This window comes from Hordeum vulgare, chromosome 4H (genome assembly GCF_904849725.1).
Source record: "Hordeum vulgare subsp. vulgare chromosome 4H, MorexV3_pseudomolecules_assembly, whole genome shotgun sequence".
Lineage (NCBI taxonomy): Eukaryota > Viridiplantae > Streptophyta > Magnoliopsida > Poales > Poaceae > Hordeum > Hordeum vulgare.
This window is the reverse complement of record NC_058521.1, coordinates 469,499,398-469,507,740: the sequence shown is the minus strand read 5'-3', so window position 1 is coordinate 469,507,740 and position 8,343 is coordinate 469,499,398.

Sequence of the window (8,343 nt, the reverse complement as noted above, 5' to 3'; positions counted from 1 at the left end):
AGGTGAACCCTAAAGAAGCTAACAACGAGAGCTATTAAGACAAGTAAGATATAGTCACAAGCATAAGCAAATACAAAGTAAAGGATAGAGATAACCACAAGTGGAACCGATGGAGACGAGGATGTGTTACCGAAGTTCCTTCCCTTTGACAGGAAGTACGTCTCCGTTGGAGCGGTGTGGAGGCACAATGCTCCCCAAAAAGCCACTAAGGCCACCATATCCTCCTCACGCCCTCGCACGATGCAAGGTACCGTGATTCCACTATAGGTGCCCTTGAAGGCGGCGACCGAACCTTTACAAACAAGGTTGGGGCAACTCCACACAAAGCTTGGAGGCTCCCAACTAGACCACGAAGCTTCACCATAATAAAATATGGCTTCGAGGTGACCTCAACCGTCTATGATGCTCAAACACCCAAGAGTAAAAAGATCCGCAAGGGATTGGTGGGGGAATCAACTTTTCTCTTGGTGGAAGTGTGGATCTAGGCCTTCTCAACCAATCCCTAAAGAATCAACAAGTTTGATTGGCTAAGGAGAGAGATCGGGCACTTTTGAGCTTAGGGAGCAACAATGGAGCTTGAGAGGGTAAGAGATAAGGTTCCACAGCTAGAAGAACCCTTTATATAGTGGGGAAAAAAATCAGACCGTTTTCCCACTCTCTGCCCGAGCTCCAGCGGTACTACCGCTGTCTGCAGCGGTACTACCGCTGCCACTCCAGCGGTACTACCGCTGACCAGGGGCGGTACTACCGCCGCCTAGCGGTACTACCGCTGGAACTCCAGCGGTACTACCGCTGGCCCCAGCGGTACTACCGCTGGCCCTAGCGGTACTACCGCTGGGCCCCTGGTAGTGCAAAAGCACTACCACCGCCAAGAAAGTCTTCGCAAAAAGGTCCGTCCACGAACTACCGCTAGGCAGGCGGTACTGAGCTCCTGGAGCGGTACTACCGCTGACCAGGGGCGGTACTACCGCCAGCCAGCGATACTACCGCTAGGGCCAGCGGTACTACTGCTGGGGACCAATTTGCAAGGAGGAAAGAAACACAGTGGCGGAGGCCGCTCCAAAAATGAAGGTAAGGGAGAATATGTGAAGTGTGCGCGTGCAAAGATAGATTCCACCCAAACCTTTCCACTACGGATCCCCTCTTAATAGTACGACTTTCCTATGACTCAAATAAAGAGAATCGTAGAGAGCGTCGTGCTTCCGTTCCATGAATGAGGAGACGAGTCGTCTTGTGACGTTGACGTGTGTTATCTGAAACCTTAACACACACGGTTAGTCCTTTACGGTATTGTCATCAATCACCAAAATTACTTAGGCATAAACTATGCCCCAACAGCTTCTATCCCCGACTCCTAGGTTCCGGGGTTGACGACATCGTGCTCCTCTCTAATGAAATCTGGCTAAGACAATAGCAAGGGACAAGCTAGTGAGTACTTTGAATGTACTCGCAAACATCAAGAAAACAGATAAGTTAAAGCAGGTGAGATGCATACTAAAACCATCTAATAATAGTTCATGGATGCATTTATGCACATGAATCATTTCCACCAATGATGTATAAGCAAACAAGGAAAAGTAACAATCAATTATAAGCGCGTCGACCGGGCGCCCGAGGCAACACCTAGGAAGGGCAAGCAATACAAGCCACAGTCGGGTATCTTGGCCACACCGCATAAAGGGGCTTGTTAATGAAATATTACTATACATGCCATAGTTGGGCGTCTGGAGCAACAACACAAAAAGGGCTTATATGAAGATAACGATGAATAAGTAATAGCATGAATGCCACAGTCACGCATCTGAGCGACACCACATAAAGGGCTCATAAGAAAGCAATAAAAACTGTCAGACTCGAGCGTCTAAGCGACACCACATGAAGGGCATAATAAGATAAATAGTCGCCACAGTAGGGCGTCTGAGTGACACCACATAAAGGGCATAAAAAAGTAATAAAGATATTGAGTATCCAGGATGTAGAACCGTCCCAAGGATAATCTAATAAATCCATATACCACACATGATTAGTCCACATAAGACATTCATAATAATAATAATAATAATGGTTATCATCCCGGTTCATAGATATCATCCTGTTTAATATAGTACCTTCGAAGACCGACACTCACACCGACACTTGACGTGTCAACCAGTCGTCCTTGACCATGAACACAGCTACTCGGATAGTTTTGGCTCTGCAGAGGGTGTACTCTTTACCCACAACCCTCGGGTTTCAATAGTCACTCAGACTAATCCCGCCTATGGTATTTTAGAAGTAAACACTGAGAACCAGCACACACCCATTTTTACCCCCACGAAGTCCGGATTTACCTCGACTACGCTGCCAGGTAAAAACCATTAGATGGGGAGGCCAACATCCTCGAATAGTATGTGATCACATTTCTATCGCACGCTACAAGGGAAGAGCTCTTCCCTCTCGGTCCCAGACCGAAAACACACATGCACCTGACCGGATGACTGGCTTTATTCCAGGGCCATGGAGACCTTCATCCCGTCCCCTCTACTTGGTGTGTACCTAATAATACATTTACGACCTACTAAACCGTATTCCCTTCCGGGAAGACCTGTGGCAGCACGAAAAGGCATGGTGACACACTGACAAGACTCGATCTATGGTCTACTTAGAAGGCTTATGTTTTCCTGCAAGGGTTAGCATCACCCAAGTTTTCTGAATGTTATACCTCCGGGTGACCACCATCACACCTTTATGTGCCCTCACTAAGCACTCTGGTCCCACAAGATATGAGTTCCATGGCCTCACATTTACCAGAAGAAACTTTCCTCTGAGTTTGTCCAGACCAGCTTGGCATACGAGGCATGAGGTAGTATCCACTCACCAATTGCATCACATGTTCAACAACAAGCAAATACCCATCTCATGCACTCATGCAAGGTATGATTTTATGTGGGAGTTTTTATCAACATAACCAAAATAACGCATTCAATGCACCACAACAAACATCACACAACTTAATACAAATTAGAGTTCAAGATGCTTGCCTTTGGAGTGAAGAAGGGTTGTGTGCACCCCAAAAATCTTGAAGGAGTTTTCTCCCCTCCAATTTCCTATTTTGAAAATATTCCAATTAACACACAACTCGAAAACCACAAATAAAAAATGTTTTCAATTTTTTCGAAATAAATCTTCAACTAAACTAGATGAATTTTGAGAAATGTAGGAAAATGAATCAAATTATTTGGAATTTTATATTAAAAGTTATAGCCAGTCAAAGTTGGGTCAACTCTGGGTTTTAAAAGAATTAGTTTAAATAAAACGCTTCGGTGGGGTTTGCGCTTTCCAGAACAGAAGGCGTACTACGTGAAAACGCCTTCGAAAGGGATGCCCTAGAGAGAAGACATACTAATGCAAAAGGCACCTCTGCTGCTGACTCGGGGGTGGCCTCCAGTCACTGCCGATGGGCCCCCCGGACCCACCAGTCATATTTGACTGTGGTCGTCTTCTTCCTCCCATGACGACGACAACAGAGACGTCGGCGGCGATTCTCGGAGGCTCAAGCCATCGTTCGAGGGGCCCTGGGCATGTAGATGCTCAAAACGAGGCCCCGCTTCTGATGGATGCGGCTAGGGTCGAGGGAAAGCTCGAGGACGGGCGGGACCTCAACCATGGCGGAGGAACACTTCAACGAGCAAGGGGATTCCGACCATGGCTCATACTGGAAGGAATTGGTGAGGGGCGGTGGCCTAGAGGGGCTCTAGGAGCTTGCGACGCAAGGGGGATTGGGTGCCAGGGCACTCGTTGGCCCAAAATCGAGCGAATAATGACGGTGGATGGCTTGGGAGGGAAAGCTTTCTCCGGCCACATGGGAGCAAGGGAGGTTGGCCAAGGGTGATGGTCTGCAGCTCCAGGGGGTCACGGGCCACCATTTATAGGCGGGGGGGGGGGGGGGGGGTCAGTTCGCGGCGGCAGTGGAAAAGAATGTCGGCGACCATACCTGACGGTGGTAAGGTGCGACAGGTGCAGGCTGGCGAGACGGGAAGCTGCTAGCGACGTAGAAGGCTTCTCTTGGGGGCTTAGCCAGCATGTTGGGGCTGCTTGGGCGACACGAGCCACTGCAGGGGCGAGCTGCTGTCGTCGGCTAGCCGCAAAGCCGAAGCACTGCACGACACACGGGCATGAGGGGCGGGCTGGCAGCAAGAGGACGATGCAGGTGAGGGACCAAGGGGAATCTGGCGCGATGGGAGGGCTCGGGCGGCGGTGCCATGGAAGAGGGCGAACGCGGCCGACGGCTAGCTACCAAGGCAGCTACAGTGGCGGCTCTGGGCAGCGCTAAGGGCTGTCGGTGGCGAGCGGGAGGGGGCACTGGCGTGGCTCTGCAGCGAGCACAAGGGCATAGGTGCGGGCTAGGAGGGGCGTGGCAGCTCGAGCGCCCAAAGCACGCACGACAGGTGTTCGATGAAACGCCAGGCATACCCAATCGTCTCCAGTGTTCCACAAACTTAACAGGGTTAGGCTAGGGCTTAGTGCAAACCTGGTAGACATGTTGGTTAGACTAGTACAAATGCCCGTGCGCTGGATCGAACGAAAAAAAAACCCGTGTGTTGCAACAAGTAATAAAATTATGTATTCGTCACTTATCAAATAAAAGAGAATATTTTTCATTGTGAACTAATTAATGTATATTTTAAAATATATCTATATACATGTGTATATAATTTATAAGACAAATCTTTAAAAGGTTCTATATTTAGAAACAGAAAGAGTAGATTGAAATAGACATATAGACATATAATGAGATATCACATCACCAGTCTTTAGTGTCATTCAATCTACTTCATGTAATGAAGGGAACAACACAACACAACAAGTAGTTCTTAGTACCCTCACATTCAGAGCCATTACCAACAGAACAATATCCTGCAGAAATATAACGCAGAAACATCAGAAGTAGAAGTACCAGTACGCAAAGAAACTTTGATGTATTGATGCAAACACGTATGTCTCGCAAATCTGTCCATTCTACACACCCATTGTGCCAGAAGCACAACAATGAAGAATGTAAATCAGTTTCATGGAACCATTACATGTCAGGTTTCTCTTCTGATAAGCTTAACAACCCAGCTTTGTGTTTGAGCTATATACTACCAAAGTTCTGGTATGTGATTACCTATTGATTCCAAGATAAATACATGAACAGACTAAAACATTCCGAGGCAAGTTTGAAATTTCTAGCACATGGTAAGCTAATACTTCCAGGTTTTGTTTTAACAGTTTGGCCAACAAAAAATTCAGGCACTAAAAATTGCAACCTCGGGTGGAGCATGACCGTGTTTCGGCGAAGTGTCGGCATATGGGTTCCAGCTTAGTAAAATGTCTGCAACGTGGTGTTACTTTCATCGGGATCTTTGCACATCAAAATTGCATTTTCTCTATCGTTCACTGCCTCCCCAAACCGCTTCTGTGAAAGGTGCTACAAAAATCCTCATGTTTCTCTTTTCTTCAGTCTTCACCCGAGTTCCACCACCACAATTCCTTGCCTTTTATTCTGCCAATCATTCTCAAGTCTCAATTGATTATTTCCTCGCTCGATCTCCTATAGCCGCATAGGAGGAAGCAGGACAGAGGAGCTTTACCTCCACCTAAAAACTTAGCATTCATCTCCATCCCCACCGCTCTCTCTGCTATCAAAAGCAAAAAAACAAACTACACCACTCCTCTCTTCCGTTCTGTTGCTCCATCTGCTTTCTCGTTCCTATCCACAAAATATTAAGAATTCTTTACAAAATAGAATGCAGAGGAATAAGAGAATACATGATCAGTACCAGTTATTCCTTGCATGACACCACTGACAACATGTTGAGCGGCAACATCATATACCCGTTGTGTTGTCGTAGTTGGTCCAAACACACGATCTGGTTGCAAATTTCACATTAGCCACTTAGAAGAGAAATTTAAAATTGAAAACAGAGTTTGCTCTTACTTAATGAATGCGGCAACGATTTCAAGCAGAAACATTTGGTCATTCCATTGAACAATATGCCTACACAATTATATATCAACATTTCTGTATAATTTATCGACTGTGTTACACTATTACTCAGGATATGTGCAGAAGACCAAAATCGTGGCATTGTTCAGAAGGTAGAAGTTATGCTTCTGTTACTACTTCGGGCCCTCAAGCAATCCACTCATCCTCCAACACTTTAAATTTAGTGAGTCTCACCATCAATCACTCGGCTTTACATACCGTAGGCATAAGCGATGTTGGGATTGTGCTCGCTGCGCACGACAGTCTCGCCGTCCGCGTACCACGCGATCTCCTCCCCCTGTCGAATCTCTCGCGAGCTTCCACACACACACACACACACACACACACAAACACATATTTCCTTCCATCACTCCCCTCCCCTCCCCTGCTCCGGCGACCGACCGACCGACCAAGAAGCCCACCGCCTACCCCTCAAGCCGGATCTGCCATGGCGCTGTACCGCCGTGCGGCCTCCTCTATCCGGCGACGCGGGGCCCCGCCCATGCTCTCGGCGCCGGCCATGGCGTCACTCCTCGTCCACGTCGAGCCGGTGCCCAAGGACCCCATCCTCGGCGTCACCGAGGCCTTCCTCGCCGACCCCTCCCCCGACAAAGTCAACGTCGGCGTCGTGCGTCCTCTCTCTCTCTCAGGACGGGAATGGATAAGCCGGGGAGGGGGTTTATGTAAATGAGCGAAACGTTTTTTTATAACTTAAAAACATACTACGGGTTGAATACCGTAAAAGCAAGGGGTGTTTCTGCAAAATGAACGACGACGTACGGAAGAAGCACTGCGTGCTTTATTATTAGGGGAGACTAGGTAAGCAAGTTCCCAATGCAACTTGGAACCATGCGAGATCTTGCCATGCACTACAGGTGTTTGATTAAATGCCAGAGGCTTTTAAGAGATTTGTCTGGCATCCAAACTTTCCAGATCAATGTCTCTTTGGCCCCTAAAAGACGATGTGTGGTTAGTTTGGCAAAAAAGCAAAACTTGCTAATGCAAATGTTAGAGAAAAATAGTTTCATTCAGCAAGTCTAGGCTGTTATTTCATGCATCTAAATTCATCCAATGGGGCTATAATCTTGGGCTTAAGGGTTTGGTAGGGTGAACTACTAGCTGTAAAAATACCAAGGGCATTTGAGCAATTAAAATTGGGGTTGTAGTTCAAAACATCAAATTGGACCAGAATATAAAAGGGGTTGTTTTGCTAAATCTTTCCAAAATGCATAGTTGGGTTTTTGTATAAAAGTGAGTCTATTGCATCCTTGACATCTCCAATTTTTTGTGGAATTTTTAAATGAAGTTATAAAAGGGTTGCAGCGCAAATGAGGTTCTTAAAGGAATTAAAAAGCCATTTTTCAAAAAGTGAAACTTGGCAAAATATTAAAAAAAAGTCTCCACTCAATTTGTCAAAAGAAAATAATTTTTTTGATGCAAGCACTCAAGTCCCATCATATTTTTCAAAAACTTCTACTTGGAGGAGAAATTTTATAATTAAGAGAAAAGAGGTGGTTGTGAAATCAACACAAAATCCAGAAAATAAAAATTAAGCAAGCATGGCCAAATTTTAATATATCCCCATTAAATTAAATAAATAATTTAAAATGATCTGAAGCAAGGACTCAAGCACCAAATGATGTTCAAAATGCTACTAGAAAATGAAAGTTTTTGGGAAGAGGCTTTGAAAAGAGCCATGAAGCAATTTATTTCTCAAATTTTATATTCTACGCAATACTTTAATTTATAAAAATATGAATAAATTTTTGGGGTGTGACAGACACTACCCCCCTTAAAAATAATCTCGTCCCCGAGATTTGCTTAGAGAAAGAAAATAATTCACTCATGAAAACACGAAACATGATCATTCAAATGCAGGCACAAATAAGGCAATCATATAGCACACAGTCACTCATATGCGGGTGCAAACAAGACAAACTTATAGTACACCATCACTCATATATCATCAAGAAAACATATTGCTAGACTATCGCACACTCCGATGGGGTCAACACGAGCAAGGGGCTCCAAGAGAATGTATCCCATGCATGGGAATACACACTGCTCTTCCCCGGCGGGGCTTGGAGAAGGTGTTTCCTCTGGCTTGGCAACTACGATCTACCAAGGGAAAATCTGGGAAATTTTTCGAACAACAAGGTTGTGAAATTAATCCACATGTTGTTGGGTCAACGCACTTGACGATGACATGCAGGACAAGGGGTGGTCACACGTGAATTGCTCTACAATGGGCTGCGAGGCAACGCGGTCTCTCTTGTAGGGTTGCATCGAGGAATTCTGAATGAATCCCAATGGACAGTCATGGGAAAAGCTGGCTC